This window comes from Dipodomys merriami, unplaced genomic scaffold (assembly GCF_024711535.1).
Source record: "Dipodomys merriami isolate MVZ:Mamm:240054 unplaced genomic scaffold, mDipMer1.0.p SCAF_1637, whole genome shotgun sequence".
In the NCBI taxonomy this organism is placed as follows: Eukaryota; Metazoa; Chordata; class Mammalia; order Rodentia; family Heteromyidae; genus Dipodomys; species Dipodomys merriami.
This window is the reverse complement of record NW_027202979.1, coordinates 79,902-96,713: the sequence shown is the minus strand read 5'-3', so window position 1 is coordinate 96,713 and position 16,812 is coordinate 79,902. Positions and strand designations below refer to the sequence as shown.

At 36.4% G+C, this 16,812-nt stretch overlaps 1 pseudogene; it reads right to left on the bottom strand.

Annotated features, from left to right (window-relative positions):
- Positions 1-2,778: 2,778 nt before the first annotated feature.
- Positions 2,779-2,878, bottom strand: LOC138828779 (U6 spliceosomal RNA; annotated as a pseudogene).
- Between the last annotated feature and the right edge of the window lie 13,934 nt (positions 2,879-16,812).

Sequence of the window (16,812 nt, the reverse complement as noted above, 5' to 3'; positions counted from 1 at the left end):
AACTTCTCTGAAGAAGAAAGATGGATAGCCAATAGACACATGAAGAAATGCTCAACCTCCCTAGCAATAAAAGAAATGCAAATCAAAACGACATTGTGATACCACCTCACCCCAGTTAGAATGGCAAAAATCAAGAACTCTAATAACAACAGATGCTGTAGGGGGTGTGGACAGAAGGGAACCATACTTAATTGTTTGTGGGAGTGTAAACTTGTTCAACTACTTTCGAAAGTAGTATGGAGGTTCCTGAAAAGACTCCACATAGAGCTCCCTTATGACCCAGCAATCCCACTTTTGGGCATTTACCCAAATGTTTACAAACAAGGCCAAACTAAAGCTACCAGCACAACTATGTTTATTGCAGCATTATTTACCATAGCTAAGATATGGAACCAACCCAGATGCCCCTCAGTAGATGAATGGATCAAGAAAATGTGATATATATACACAATGGAATTCTATGCCTCCGTCAGAAAGAATGACATTGCCCCATTTGTTAGGAAATGGAAAGGCTTGGAAAAGATTATATTAAGTGAAGTAATCCAAGCCCAAGGAAACATAGTTTCCCATAGGTTCCATGGTTTCTCTTATTTGCAATATCTAGTATATGTATGAGTCAACAGAAAAGGTCAGATCAGTTGAAGTTAGGTAAATGAACCCTAAGATACGTATTTAATTTTTTTTTCTTTCATGCATTTGTTTCCTACGTATTTATAAGATTATAACTTTGTTGCTTTGTATGTCCCTCCCCCATAGGATAACCCCTGCTTTCACTGTTTTTGATGTTGGTATAATTTGTGGAGGGGGAGGGGAAAAACAAGTCATTTTAATAAGGATACAAGTGGACCCGTTGCCAAAATGATAAGTACATGTTGTCACGTCGAAAATGAACTTTACAACTTTGGTGCGGAGGGGGGAGGATTCGGTGGGGGTCTAGGTGAGGCTGGGAAGGGATGGGAAAGGTAAACAAAGGAGGAGGCTAAAATGCTTGATAAGAAATGTACTCACTATCTTGCCCATGTAATTTTAATCCCTCTGTACAGTATTTTCACAATAAAAAAACAAAAAACAAAAAAAAAAAACAAAAAAACAAGGTATTTAAGTAGTCAAGCAAAGGACTTCTATTTTACTACTGCATTATACATTTTTTTCTAATGTTGAGTGCCAATAAATAATGGATGTATTAGAAATCTCTTAAAGCTCATATATTGAATAGTGACTTCTCTTACACTATATCATTGTATTTCTCAAATCATATTACGTAGTTTCCTATTTTCTCATTCCTAGAATAATCTGCACATGAAGACATCACTGGTCCTAATTTTCAGTCTGTGCATTTGAATACAAAGGAAAGTCTTTCCTCTGCTCTCTATCAATTACCTACTCTCCAATTAGAATAATTTAAAATAGTAAAAATCAAAAAAGAGAAAATAAATCATGGTGAAAAAACATGTAGGAAATTCACCAGATTTTTCTGACCAGTTCAACCAATGTGAACTATTGGGGAAATACATGGACACCTCATTCCCACTGGTACTCGAAGTCTCTGGTTAGGCAATTCTGATGAAGACAATCAACTAGATGAAAACGTGAGGAATGGTATCAATTGCAAGAAAATAATGGAGAAGAATGCAAGCAAATTTCTTCTTTGGGCTTACTGCAGTGCGGAGATTCCTTTTCAAAAAGGCCTCTCATATGAATACCAGGGATGAGGATAAGTATACTCCTCTTCATCGGGAAGCCTAGAGTGGACATGTAGACATTGTCCATGAGTTGGCAGCTCAAGGCAGATATTCATGCAATAACTGTGAATGGCTTGGCACCCCTGCATAGTACTTTTATGTGGATTAATACCAGAATGGATTTTTTCTTACTTCATCATGATGCAGATACCAATCCCCAAACTAAAGGCCTCTTGATCCCCTTGCATCTTGCTGCTGGGAACAGAAATAGCAAAGATATGCTGTATCTTCTTCTGTTGAACCATTTTTTCAAACCGGGTCTGAAGAATAACTTGGAAGAAACTGCATTTGATATTGGCAAAAGGATAAGTATGTATCACTACCTCTTTGAAGTTGTGGAAGGCTGTACAAATTATTCTCCTACGTAGTAATGGTTTGGTTAAGTTTCTTAAATTTCAAAAGTGCCATTCCATCCTTTGTGTCCCTACAAATATTTTCATAATAAAAAGCAACAGCAATATCTTAATTTAAAAATTCATGGATTCCATGGTATTCTTCCATGTGAATTGCCTCACTTTGATGTCAAAATGTATTCAAGAGTTGTTTGTATGCATCTATAATGATTTCTGAAGAGTTTGTGGTTTTTTTTTTTTTAATTTTAACTTATCTGTTGAAATGAATAGTATAGAAACTAAAGTTATTCCTGGTGCTTGTCTGAAAAAAAGTATATCTAGGTTTGTATAAAGTCCATAATCTATTTCATTATTTTCTAGATATAATACTTTGAAGTCTACATTTTTTATAATATATAGGTTCATTAATAAATGTGTCCTTTCAGATTACATTCCATATAGAAAAAGTTAAGATTCCTTTTTTCCTAGGTCCTTACAGGATTTTATTTCTTTGGAATAAGATGACAATGTTATCTAATTTCAAGTTTTGTAAAGGTTATGCTATGTAAGGGCCTTTCTAAAGTGAAGATTTAATACACTGATGTCAAACTAACCTTTAATTCTATGAATTACATATATTGTTACACTTGTATTTTTGTAATAAACTTTTTCATAACTTTTTCATTTCTTGCATTTGAAGAATGAAAAATATGGAATATTTCACGAATTTTTGTATCATCCTACTGCAAGTGCCATGTTAATCTCTGTATTTTTTTCACTTGGGTAGACCTGCTGCTGAAGCATGTAGTATCCTTTAAATTTAAGTAGTTAATGATGCAACCTTTATACAGGCATATATCCTTGGTTGCCTATTTGTAAAAAGGAATCCTTATTGTTCCTAAAATGTTATTGATCTTATTTCTCTAAATTTCTGTGTATAGTGGCAAAAACTTATATTGTTTGGTTGATTGCTCACATTTGCAATTTTTGTCAATGACTATTTTGTCGTTTTCATTTTTAATTTGATCATATTTTGAAGCCTTTATAGCTAAGTCCAAAGGTCATGGAATTTCAAGTACTTATTTATCAACTGAGTTACCTTTGTGGAGCTAATGGATTCAAAGTAAGCCTTGCTTAAGAGCTACTTCTAAACTTCTGCAGCTTAAAATTTCGCAAAGAAGTCTCACTGATACAAATGTCTTCCTGACCCTTTACCTTCTTCCATGTAGGAACAGACCAACGAGAATATCTTACCCTGACAGCATAGATTGTCTGACTGGACAAAACTAATCTTAGTTACAAGGTTTCATAGAGAGATTAACAGTTCAGACTGAAATGTTCAGAATAGAAGGTATTTTTATCAAAATATAATTGTTTATTATACCTATCATTTCAAAGTAGCTAAAGTCAGGAAGATGAAAAAATTATTCATATGCATGATTACCTAATATTCTGGTCTGTCTACCATCCAAACAGGCAGGAACTTACAGTACTGACTTTCTATCACCAAATATTTCCATAGCTCCTGGAGAAGTCCATAGGTTTCTCCTCGATATTAGTCCTTAAATTAATAATGTTTTAATCACAGTGTTTCCTCTTGCCTCCAGGTTTACAAATGGTAAAGTTTTAGGTCTAACTCTACCAAAAACTGAGGTAGAGAAAATGTAATATTACTTTAAAACAGAGTTGCATTTGATACCCTAACCACAACAGAACAATGCATAACAATTTCCTATATTATAAATACTTATATATTTTATATTTCTACCTGCTGATCTTAAATTTCTAGAATTACGAGAATTAATTGATAATTTGACAAATAAATTGAAATTTATTCCCATAAATAAATTGGAATAGAAATAATTAGGTTTAGAATATATATTAGAATATAAAAAGTATCAAAGCAATGTCTTAGTTATAAACTTGTGATACCTTTACGTGTTCTAGGTCTTCTGAATTCACATAGTAAAAAAAAACAGTATTGTTTTCTCTAATCTATAAGATATTTTACACTGCTGCTGTGTTTATTGTGTTAACTCGCTGGACCCAAAGTGTTTTTCTCCATATTTCTGAAGCATTCTTACTGATTATACCCAAATTTTACTGATATAATGTGTAAAAGCTATTATTCTTCTGTAGTACCCACGGGTCTGAGGATACCAGGTCCCAGTTATCTGCATCATCAGATAACAAGGGCAAGACTTCTGACCTTGGCCCATGCAACATGCTAACGGAAAGTAATTGAAAAGACCCATCTCAATTTCTAATTTCCTACAATATTTCAGGGCCCTAATTCCTTGTAGGAATTAGTAGTAAGCAATTGTGAAATGTAAGGCAACTTAAAATGAAAGATGAGATCACAAAATATGAGAGAAAGTACTATAGTTCAAACTTTCAATTTACAGATGACCAGATGACCAAGCTTTATGAGTAAACAAAATCACAAATGTCACAAATTATTTTTATACCCCTCTCCTAATGATAAATGAAAGATTTCAGTCCAGCATAAGTAGGCCAAAAATAATTCTTGGAATGATAGATCCATAATTGTTCTACCAAGGCTAGGAAAACTTGACTTAGAAGTCAAAAATAATTTAGAAAACCATTAATTGAGAAGATCCTTAGTGCTTCAAAACACTGGTACTTCAGTAAAACTTAGTTCTGTAGTATAAAAATGTTGTCATTCTCAAACCAATGATAACCTACATTTAATCTTCTGAAAGTATATTCCTTTTCAAACAAACTTTTAAAAATCTTATTCACCAAAATAACACTTGACAAGTAGATAATAGTGACTTTAAACTTTTTCAAGTGTAGGAATCAAGTTACAATAGAGATGATTTATTTACCCAGCATAAATGCCAAGGAAGTTCAACCATTGATTAAAATGTAGAAATAGTATCTCCCACCATTTGCGTTGTTCAGTAGGTGCCTTCCAGAAATGTGTTAAATAGACCAGCCTTCCATGATTCAAATCCAAATATTAGCTAATAAATTAAATTTCATCACATAGGAAGGTACATTTTAAAGTCACTAATAGTTGCCTTATCATGTGTTGCCTTATCATAAGTTTTCCCTATCTGTCTAACATAGTAAGGAATATGACTTTAAGTCTTGCATATGGGTACTCATTAGAGATGTGACAAACATAAAATCTGTCTTCTATTTCTATCATATTCCTCTACAGTAGTAAATATTAGTTTTCTTCTTTTTCCAAAACTTATAGGTAGTAGAAAATATCATCCCATGTAAAATAAAATAATCACACACCATTGTACAAAGCCATTTATAAAAACTGGTAGTTAGGTATAAATTCTAAGCGATTTTTAAACTTTCTTGTTGAAGATTAATCTTCTAAAAAGATGAGAATAAAACCATGTCTAGGTGCTACACGTCTCCAGTCTTGCAAATTGTTATTGCATTTCAAGTATATGCAGGATTGAAACTCCATGGAATCTATATAAACCTTTCAAATTATTAACAGACAGTTTAACAGAATGACTATCAGGAAGTCGAAAGCAGAAAAGAATAATAATAAAGACATAAAATGAACGAAAAATGGAAAAGGGGCAAGTACAGCTAGAATACTCAATGTACACATGTAATAAAGGAAGTGGTAAATCTGAAATAAATTTTGGAGAAAGGGTTGGTTCAGATTGATAGAAGGAGAGACTCTGATCCAGGAGCATTTGACAATTAGATGGACATATTTAATTGTTACACACTTGCACAACCTTTTGAAATTCAGTTAAAAACACAACTAAAAAACAAAAACACACAAAAATCACAACCAAACAGCAATATCTATAGTGTATATGTATGACCTCACAAAATTTTAAGCAGTTAATGAAGGGCAGTCTTTGGAAAAGCAAACAAAGCTGTTCAAAGAATGCAGTTTGGGGTAGGGGAGAATTTTGAACAGATATAAATAGACTGTCAAAGGTTATAAATCATCTACATGTACTGCAAATATTTTCTTCTGTGAGTATTCTTTGTCTGAACTGGTTACTCCACTCCTCAGCCACACTTGAAAGCTTGTGAAGATAGAATGGAAGAAACAAGATCAAGAACCCATTACACCACTGGAGAGAAAACAGTCCTCTATGGTTTCTCTCATCTCTCTTAACTACTCTTTTCTCATACTTTTAATAAAGTCAAGTGATTTTGAATTATATCTTTCCTTCTTTTTCAGAGAATTATTGTTTGGTAATTAAATGTCAATTCACAAATTTTGATGTCTTTTTTTTAAAGAACTTTGAATTTAAATTCCACTGCAACCTTGTTTCACACAGTGAGAGTACATTTCCTGGGTAAGGACAATTCTCAAGGGAACGTAAATGATTTACTTCAAGGTTTGTGATGTTTGTTTGTTTAGTGTGAAAATGAGCCATATTCACCCACATTGCTCCCTCTCAGCTAGGTCTCCATGGATTTCTTTGCATGAAAGCCCATTTTCTCAGGCAATTTTAAATTATCTTGATAGGCTAAGTTGTTAAAAAGTTTGAACAATTAAAATTTACCTGTCATAAAATTTAAAACTCTTTTGAAATTCTTTTATCAGTATCGTGAATTCACTAATCCTAATTCCACCTTTACCATCAAAAACAGTTAACATGTGTTTTCATCATATAGTGTCCATGAAACTATTATTTTCCAGTGGATTTGTTATGCGTATATATGACCATATAAGCTGATGCTGAGCAAAATGAACTCCAAGATATGGAGAGATATTTATTTGTGGTTGTTTTTGATGTCCTATGTGATTTCTATTTTCTTTGAGATTTCCCCCTATGGTTTATCCCCTGCTGTGTTTGATTTTGGTACCCTGTGTATTGTGTATACATTTACATTAATTAGGGAAAGGAACAGGAGCAACAAAATGGCGAGACAAATGACAAAGGGCAAACCAATGCAATAGCAATACTCACAAGACAATAAGTTGGAAATGTACATTACAACTTGTGAGAGATATTGGGGTGAAGGAAAAATTGTGAGAAAAATTAGAGAGGGGAAAACAAGTTTGAAAAGTTATGTATTCACTACCTTACAATAGCTGTAACCCCACTTCACATCATTTTCACATTAAAATTAAATATTAAAAATAAGCTGATGAAATAAAATTGTACTGTTTTGGTATTGTAAATATTATTCTTTATGTAGTAACTTTTTTAAAAATCAGTATTATTTGGCATCTAATTTGAATTATTTACCTCTTCTTTATCAGAGGGTAATCAACTTGAATGATATCCAACTAGACAATTTTTTCACAATATACTTGCCAATATTTTGAAAATAGAATAAATTTAGTACTTTCTTATACTAAAACAGAAAACAGTTTAATTCTATGGAAACCCATAACTTTTAAAAGTAAATAAGTTGTTAAGAGGATAGGATGTATGTGTTCTTCAAAATTCCTATGATTAATAACTACTCATTTTCAAATTCTGAACATTCCATACCTGAGAGATTCAAAATATACCTGTTTGCATGTTATGTAATTCTGCAATAGATGCATTTTCCAATGGGGTGTTACAGACTGAGAAGTGAACAAAAAAAGAGCCACATTCTAGTATAGGATAAAACTATGAAGTATGTTATAATTAATTCTTCAAGAGTAGCAGTTGTTTCTCAGATTAAGCTATTATTTCTATGACCATCAATCACAAGATTTATGCCATAAAGTCATCCTACACCAACAGTTTCCAACTTATAGGGTGCACCTCAAAATTCCCTTAATTCACATTAACAATAGCTAATCTCCATTGTGAACATACACTGCAACTCTGCTAATGTGATGCCCTCCGTGTTGTGGAAAGAACACCACAATAAACTGGGTTGCATCATTTTTCCTCCACTGGTATTCTTGCAAATATTATTTATATTTATACTTTTTAACAATTATACTTAATCAGGATACTAAGGTTGGAAGATTACATTTCAAAGCCCACTGAACTAGGCCCTGAGAGGAGACTCCAGCTGGGACAGCTTCTTTATAGGTTTTGTTTTTGTTTTAGGGATTATAGAAAAAAAACAAAATCCTTGGCTCCAACCAGCCCAGTTCTTGGAATGAAAAGAATGCCTCTAGGTCCCCCTCCCCTTAACAACTTCACCCACCTTTTTTCGGTTAAGGACTGACTGATTAAACAGATAGCCAGTAATCCAGCTCATGCTAGCATGGTGGCAACATCCCAAGTTTACTATAAACTCTGCCTTTTTTCACATGCTTACGTTAAACTCCACTAAACTCTTTTGTGTATGTTTACCTTAAGCTCCACTTTACCATTGAATTTGTGAGTCACTAAAACCAAAAGTGATAGGCTGGTTTAAGCAGCCATTATATGACAAAGTGTAATCTCATTGGCGACCTACGTGTGGTCTGGTATGACTGCAATCTTTTGGGTGCGTGAAAATCTCATTGGAAGCCTACGTGACCAGGCTTCACCTTGTGATTTTTACCTTTAAAATCCAAAGCACGTAGGCCACTGGGGGTCGCAGTATCAGCTCCCCATCCTGTGGTGTGGCCCTTGCTGGTCAGTGTAGGAACCTTCTCAATAAAGTTGCTTCTTTAATAACAACTTTGTTGTGGTGGGCTCTGTCACTCCGGATGACTAGGTGGGCTTGTCTGCCTGAGTAGGGGTCTTCCTACTACACCACCCAGGCAGGAAGGTTCCCTAGATTCTTTTCTCCAATAAATTTCTCAGCAAAAGCCAGACAAAAGTGAGCTGTGGTTGAAGTGGTAGGGCAGGAGCCTTGAGAATAAACAGGCTCAGAGACAGTGTCCAGTCCCAGGGTTCAAGCCCTAGGACAAACCAATAAAACAAAAACAAAAATAAAACAATTCCCAAATCTAGCATTTTTCTCATTGTATACAGAGGCACGTAATTAAGGAAATTGCTTCCTGTGTTACATACAGGTGGAAGAAAGAAGATGTCACACAATTATTCTCTTCATACCATGTTATACCAAAGCCACAAAATATTTCCCTTTTTCTAAATTTATAAATTAATTTCATCCATTTGTTGGCAACTCTGTCTACATTATTAACATTATCATTTTATACATGAACTGTTGGATTATCTATTAACTGAGTTCTAATTATAACTCTCATGAAAGAATATTCTAGGCAAATAGAATGCAAGAAACATTTGTAAATTTGTCCATTAAACTCTCTACTTAAAAATAATTTTGTAGTATCCTTTAGAATACGAAATTACAAACAAAACCAAAATATTTATTTTAAATCTAAACTCTAATTTAGCAAGATCTACAAAGTCCTACGTTAGAATAACTTTGCTTTTTCTCCAGGCTTAAGCTTTTGTAATCCTTCATCCTTTCCTTGGAATCTACAACAATGATGATTACTTACTTTTTCAAATTTTGGATGGGAATCATGAGCCATTTTGCATCTAAGAATGTTCTGTAATGAGAGCATTTAAAATACAACTGAAGATTATACATGAGTTGCATTTCAATAGCAAACTTAACTTCTCAAAACATAATGACAAAATTAGCCCAAATTTCCAACTTTGTATTCCTTTCTTGTTTGGTTTGTTTTCTTAATACAAAATTATACTATCTGGTCCAGGGAAGGTATAACTGTGTAATTAAACTATCTAATCTCCTGTCTTAGTCTGAGTGTTAGAATTCTAGCCTTGTATCACATTGCTCCTCCATAATTTCTTGTTTTATTTAATCTAGATACAGAATAGCAATTCTGAACATCTCCAGTAATATTAACCACTAGACAGCTCAGAGTGTTCATGTACTCTTTTGAAAGATGGTCAAACATTTGACACAGGATATGAACATTTTCAGATGCACCTGCAGTGTTCTCTGATTCATTCCTCCATGGATCCGATCCCTGTAATAATGATTACTTGACTCCCTTACTATCTCTGGTCCCTATCTATGTAATATTCTTAAACTTTTTTGAAGAAATTCACTTGAGGACTTTCTAACATTAAAAATGATCACTTGATTGTAGTCTTACTCAGGACATATTTTCTATTGTTTTCTAACTTTTCTACATATTCTGAGATCTGCTTCATTTGTGTATTTGTGTGTGCAAATATAAGTGCTTCTATGTATGTGTATGTCTGAATGTATGTATGCAAAGGCCTCAAGCTCTTATTCAGTAATCTTGCTCATGACTGGTATTCCAATACTGGAGCTATTCTTCCAATCCAGCTTTTGGGTGGTTAATTATAGATAGTTTTTCAAAGACTGTTCTGCCCAGGCTGGATGAAAACTGTACTTCCCAGACTCCTTTACATTCTTAAGTTTTATTTCTCCAGTAGTGTCAACTTACAAAACATTTTGTGAGTGTAAAGGCTAAGCTGTAGCATAAATTTTTAACTCAAGAATTCATATAAAGATAGATGAACATGCACATTACATATGCTGAGTGTACATTGTTAGAAATGTGATCTTAAGCTGGGTGGTGGTGAGATCTTCGGATAGGGTTCAAACCAGTTTGGCAGGAAAGTCCCAGAGACTCTTTTTCCAATTAACTACAAGAAAACTGAAAGTGGCACTGTGGCTCAAGTGATAGAGCATTAGCCTTGAGCTGAATAGCAGAGGGACAGCTCCCAGGTCCAGAGTTCAAGTGCCAAGACCACCACCAAAAAATATATATATATATATATATATATATATATATATATATATATATATATATGTAAAGGAAAGAAAAAAATGTGATCTTATCTAACAGTTCATGATTAGTATAATCCCTGCTCTCTCAGGATGGATTTTTTCTAATTAATTTCATGCTCTTATATCTGATTTGCATTGGAAACTTAATTATGCTTCCATTCTACTCTCTACAAAGTTGCGTGATTAGCAAGCGTGATTTAGAAGGGGAGTGGCCTCATACTTCGTGTTCCATGTAGGAGTAATGCTTTCTCTATAAAACTCTCATAAATCTACATACTGGACTTGGCTTTATTGTTTCAATGTTGTCTTATTTGTAGAATCTTCTATAGTGTATTGAACCCTTACACTTAAACACAAAACTTCTCTTTCTCCTATTATTGCTATTGTTTCCTTACTGTTAACTCATGTACACTTGGAAAATAATATGCAGCACAGACACTCACAAAAAAATGATCTGAGAAACTTCTTCGTATTTAAAATTCGCCTTAATTTATAGAGAACTTCCAAAGTTTGAACTCAATATACTCATGGATAATGTATTTATAAGCAATATAATTTCATATTTTCTCTTTACTAAGTTGTCTCTGAAACACCTGTTACCTCAGGTGATGGTGTCCTTGTGTTATTTCGGTGAAGCAAGAAACATTCATTAGACCTCAGGCAGCACCATAGATTGTTTTTGTAAGTAATTGTTACTGGATGTGGAAACTGATCCCAGGAGAGGAATGGAACATAGAGGATTGACAAAGTTTAAGTTAACTTGTGCTTTCCTTTTTACTGTACAAAAAGAATCCCAAGGCTTGAAGGGAACTCTGTCCCTGACTTTTTCGTGTGTGTTTTTACTCATGTATAACTTTTCTGTAAACGTCTAGTTGAGAGTATTACAAAGAGAAATAAACTGCCATTTGAAGGCTAGCATAGAACAAAAGGAAATAACGTTGATTTAAACATGTTCTGCTGCAGGGACTGGGAAGGTGGCTTAGTGGTAGAGCACTTGCCTTGCATGCATGAGGCCCAGGTTCGACTCCTCAGCACCACATAAGCAAAAAGTAAGCCAGAAATGGTGCTGTGGCTCAAGTTGTAGAGTTGAAGAGCTGAGGGACAGCGCCCAGGCCTAGAGTTCAGGACCACGACTGCCCCCCCACCCCGCATAAAAAAACATTCTACTGCAAATAAACAAAGACATGGAGGTTTTAAAGTGTCTTATGATGGATATTTCACCCCTGAGATGATTCTCTTGTTGCAGGAGTCAATTATCAATTCCTATAGTTTAGTCCTAAATTCTCCAGAGCAATAAGGATTCCAAAAAAGCATCCAGTGAGTATGATCAGCAAAAGGAGCCTCTTCTCAGACCAGTACTCCTTTAAAGAGGGTCACAATGAAATATCTGGGGTTTTTTTGCTTGTTTTTTTTTTTTTTTTTTTTTTTTTTTTAGTTTGTGTTGGTTATGGGGCTTGAACTCATAGGCTGGATCCTGTCCCTGAACATTTTTCTTTCCTGCTCACCTGCCCCCAAAGCTAGTACTCTACTGCTTGAACCAAAACTCCATTTGTGGCTTTTTTGCTGTGTAATTACAGATAAGAGTTTGAAAGACTCTCCTGACAGGGTTGGCTTTTAACTAAGATAGTAAGAAAGCCAAGTGACATCAATTGTATAGACGTCTCTTTTCAAACAAGAAATATTAGATGAAGTTTATTGTAAAGCTAAAAAGCTAATATTTGACTTTTTTTCTTTTTATTTTATTGTGAGAATACCGTACGGGAGGAGATACAATTACTCCGGCAAGATAACGAGTACATTTCTTATTAAGCATCGTTGCCTCTTCTTTGTTTCCCTTTCCCATCTCTCCCCATACTCCCCTTTTCCCCCACCCCATTGTCCTCCCACACCAAAGTTGTAAAGTTCGTTTTTCGACATAACGATTTGCACATCTCATTGTTGCAATAGGTCCACCTTTAACCCTAGTTAAACGATTTGTTTTTAGAGAATATGTCCAGCAAAGAATCCATAACATAACTCTGCAAAAGTAGGTGCATTGAATCATTTTGGAATTAATTTTGTCTTCTTGGGAAGATTATTCATCTTGTAGTTCCTTTTGAGGAAACTTAAAGTCATATTTCACGTTTTTGCTGGTTGTGGGGCTTGAACTCTGAACCTGGGCACTGTCCCTCAGGTCTTCACATAAAGTTGAGCACACTACCACTTTAGCTACAGCACTACTTACGATTTTCTGGTGGTTAATTTAAGATTAGGGTCTCATGGATTTTCCTGACAAGGCTGGGTTTGAACCACAATCCTCTGGTCTCAACCTCCTGAGTAACTATGATTACAGGTGTAAACCACCAGGACCCATTTCATATTTGCATTTATGTGCATTGAGTGACACTGTGTAGACAAAGAATGAAAATATTAACCAAATGATGACATTGCAGCTTTTCAGAAAAATTGAGGTAGCAGTAAACATGTCCTCCTTTTCCATTTTGTTACATTAATGAGTCATGAGCTCTGGGATACTTACATTAGCACCCTGTGACATCTGTATAGGTTTATATATTATCAGGAAATGTTCATAGAGAAATATAGAAAGACTGAGATTTTTAGAAAACAAAGGAGATAAGGTGTGTAAGAACAGCATAGATGGAGATACATTTATCACGCAGAGATTAAGAACTAGCCTAAGAGATTTAGAATGCTAAAGGCAATGAGGAAAAGCCTAGTTGACAACTAGTTCTTCAATAACCAAAAATGGTTCTCTAGACCAGTTTCTGGTATGCATTAGTTACTATCGTTTATTCCTTCCATCTGGAGTTATTCCTTATTTTCTTTCACAACTATTAATTAGCCTCTGCCTTTTTTTTTGCGAAAACTGAACAAAAAGATTTCAAAATCACACTTAGACTACTTTTCACTTTGTGATTAGCAGTGATGACACAAAATCCTGGAATCCTTGAATTTGCAGAATTAATCTTCAGTTGACATCTAAGCACATTCCTGCCATTAATTGCTATGACTTAATGAACAAAGCTTTTTTCAACACAGTATCATAAAATAAGTATAGTACATGAATTAGGGACTATTTTCAGGTGTCAGTATGGAAGGAGCAATTATAAATTTCAAGTATGCATTCTTTATTTTCCATTTAATAATTTTTTTGCCAGTCCAGGGGCTTGAACTCAAGGGTAAGTAATTATTCCTGAGCTACTTTTTTTTTCTCAAGGCTAGCACTCTACCACTTGAGGCACAGCATTCCTTCCAGTGTTTTTCTTTTAATGAGCTACTGAGAAATTGAACCCAGGGTTTCATGCATGCTAGGCAATCACTGTACCATGAAGCCACATTCCCAGAGCCCTAAATGACTTTCTTAAGAAGGCATTACATTTTCATTCCATAACTATGTATCATAAGGTTAGCCAGGTGCTGGAAAATGATGTAGAAAGCAATACAATACAATAAGCCCAGTAGGCTGGATGGACAATGAATTTCATGGTTTAGCCAGGGCACAGTGGGGCTTACCTCAGGGAGCTGTTTCAAAAGTTTTAGCAAAATAGCTCCTGACCCACAGCCCACCTCCAGAATGAGAGGGTCACCTTGGATTCCAGCCACATGGTGATGCTAGGCCCCCTTCTCCAGCACCCATTCAACTAGTTCTTGTGAAAGAGAGAGAGAAAAGTCAGAATTACAATTAAGTCGGGTGCCGGTGGCTCAAAACTCTAATCGTAACTACACAGAGGCTGAGATATGAGGATCATGGTTCATAGCCAGCCCCGGCAGGAACGTGTATGAGACTCTTATTTCCAAAGAACCATCAGAAAACCAGAAGTGGTGCTGTGGGCTCAAGTGGTAGAGCACTAGCCTTTGCCTGAGGAGCTCAGGAACAGCGCCCATGCCTAGGCTTCAAGCCACACAACTGACAAGAAGTGGACTACCTACCACAAGAAGTGGACTGAATAGTACCCATTATCCTAGGGAGCATGGTAGTGAAGTTGAAGTCATAAGTAGTTCCCCTGGCTTCTCTGTGCCTCGGCTTCCCCAGCTGCAAACTCAACACAGTGAAGCATCCCCTTCCTCATGGGGATAGGGTAATGATGAAAGAGAGAAATGTTTTGTTTCATAATCCCCACCTGTTGCACAATTAATAACTGGCCCCACCTGAACCCTTTCCGGGTATCTTCCTATCATTTGCTCACAGAATTGCTGAGAACCTTCTCTGAAGGCCACTCCCTCTGTGCCAAACCATGCTCCAGGGATCCCTCTGTATAAATCCCTTGTTTCCTCAAAACTATCCTATGAGGAGAATGAGGTCTGATGGTTTCGGCCCTACGCAGAGCTTCACCTCTGGTCAAGAATCGGCTGCTGTGGACTAAAAGTTTGGGATAATCCATCTAAATCGATAACTGAGCGTGGCACTACATGTCTACCATCGCATCTACAGAGGACCAGGCCTGGTGGAGCATACCTGTCCCAGATAGGAGGACCTCGATCCAGTCCAGCCAGAGCATATATTGAGTCTCTGTTTCAGAAATGCCCAAGACAGATAGGTGGCTCCTCAGAGCCAGGGAGAGGAAACAAGCAGGTGGGCATGGTGCCCCCAGAGGGGTGTCTGACCCCGGGTAGTGGTGATTTGGGGGCAGCCACTCACCTTTGCTGCTGGGAGAAGCTGCTGAAGGCTGCTCCAGTTGGGGCAAGCAGCAATGGCATCGGCATTGCAAACACATGGGCCAAGAGTAGAGAACCAGGGCCAGGGACCAGGTCAGGGCTTTAGGTGGGCTGGCAGTGCACCATTGGCTGAGGTTTGAAATCCCACACCTTCAGAAGGGGGGAGGAAGCCGGGGTGTAGGCAGGCATCTCAATTTCCTACTATACTCCAAAGTCGCTTGAGTCTCTTCCTCACCACTCAGCCACCTCTCCCTTCCTCAACTGCTGGTAGTGTTGTAAACTAATAGAGGGAATCCGGGTGCTACTGGGCAGCATGAAATGTGGGCGTGGCCACAATTCTTGTATCCCATTGGTCAGAAAGAACCATGAAAGAATGGGGGTGTGGCCAGAATCCTGTGATGAAAGCAGCATGGGCGGAGTCACAAAGACAGCAGCTCCCCCAGCCCTTTTCCTAGGGACCAATGTCCAATTCAGTTTGAGACAAGAGGGTGATCTCATTTAGCTGGATGGCTGCACAGATTGTTGTGTCTGTCTGTTTGTTGTCAGACCTGGACCTTGAACTCAGGATCTGGGCACAGTCTGTGAGCTGCTTTTGCTCAAGGCTCGCCCTCCACACTGGAACCCAGGGCTTCTGGCTTTGTTGACACTGAAGTTGGACAGGCGACTCAAGGACATTCCTGCCTAGGATGAGTTTGACCATGATCCTCCCATCACAGCCTTGTAAGTATCAAGGAGGACTGCTGAGACCCACTGCTGCCTGCCTAATCATTTGTCTTGTTGATATTCTTGGACAGACTGGTAAGTACCCTATCCCAAGGTTGAAGTGGCAGGAGCTGGAGCCCACAGTTGGAATCCTGGTCCTGCCACCTCCAAATGGCAGGAGATCCTAAGGAACTCATTCCTATCCATATGAATACCAATGGAATGTCATGTATGTTTTGATTGAATGGGCAGTTCTTGAATGATTCTAGGATAAAATTATACACAATTATATTATAGGACACTGATTGATTTTAGTTAATTCTTTATTAAGCATTTAAAAGTCACATTCATAAAATGGAGGCATAATGAAATATCTAAGAATTGGGCCTCACATACTGCAAAGGTGCCATTTTTCTGCCAGGACTGGGATTGGAACTCATGTCTTGGTAACTCTGTTGCACTGTGTGGGAATGGGAAGTTGGCCTCCTTGAAGTCAAGAAATTCAGGTCTGCTCCTTGGGCCTGAATTAGATCCCCACCATTAGAAAACATCCTATTCATGTACAATTTACATATATGATTTATATATATATATATATATATACATATATATATATGTTGACTCCATATTGCATTCAGTGTAGTTATTTTATTTTTTTTGTTTTATTCATGTATTAACCTGTTATTTTATTGACTATTATGGAACATAAAACATTGATTACATTG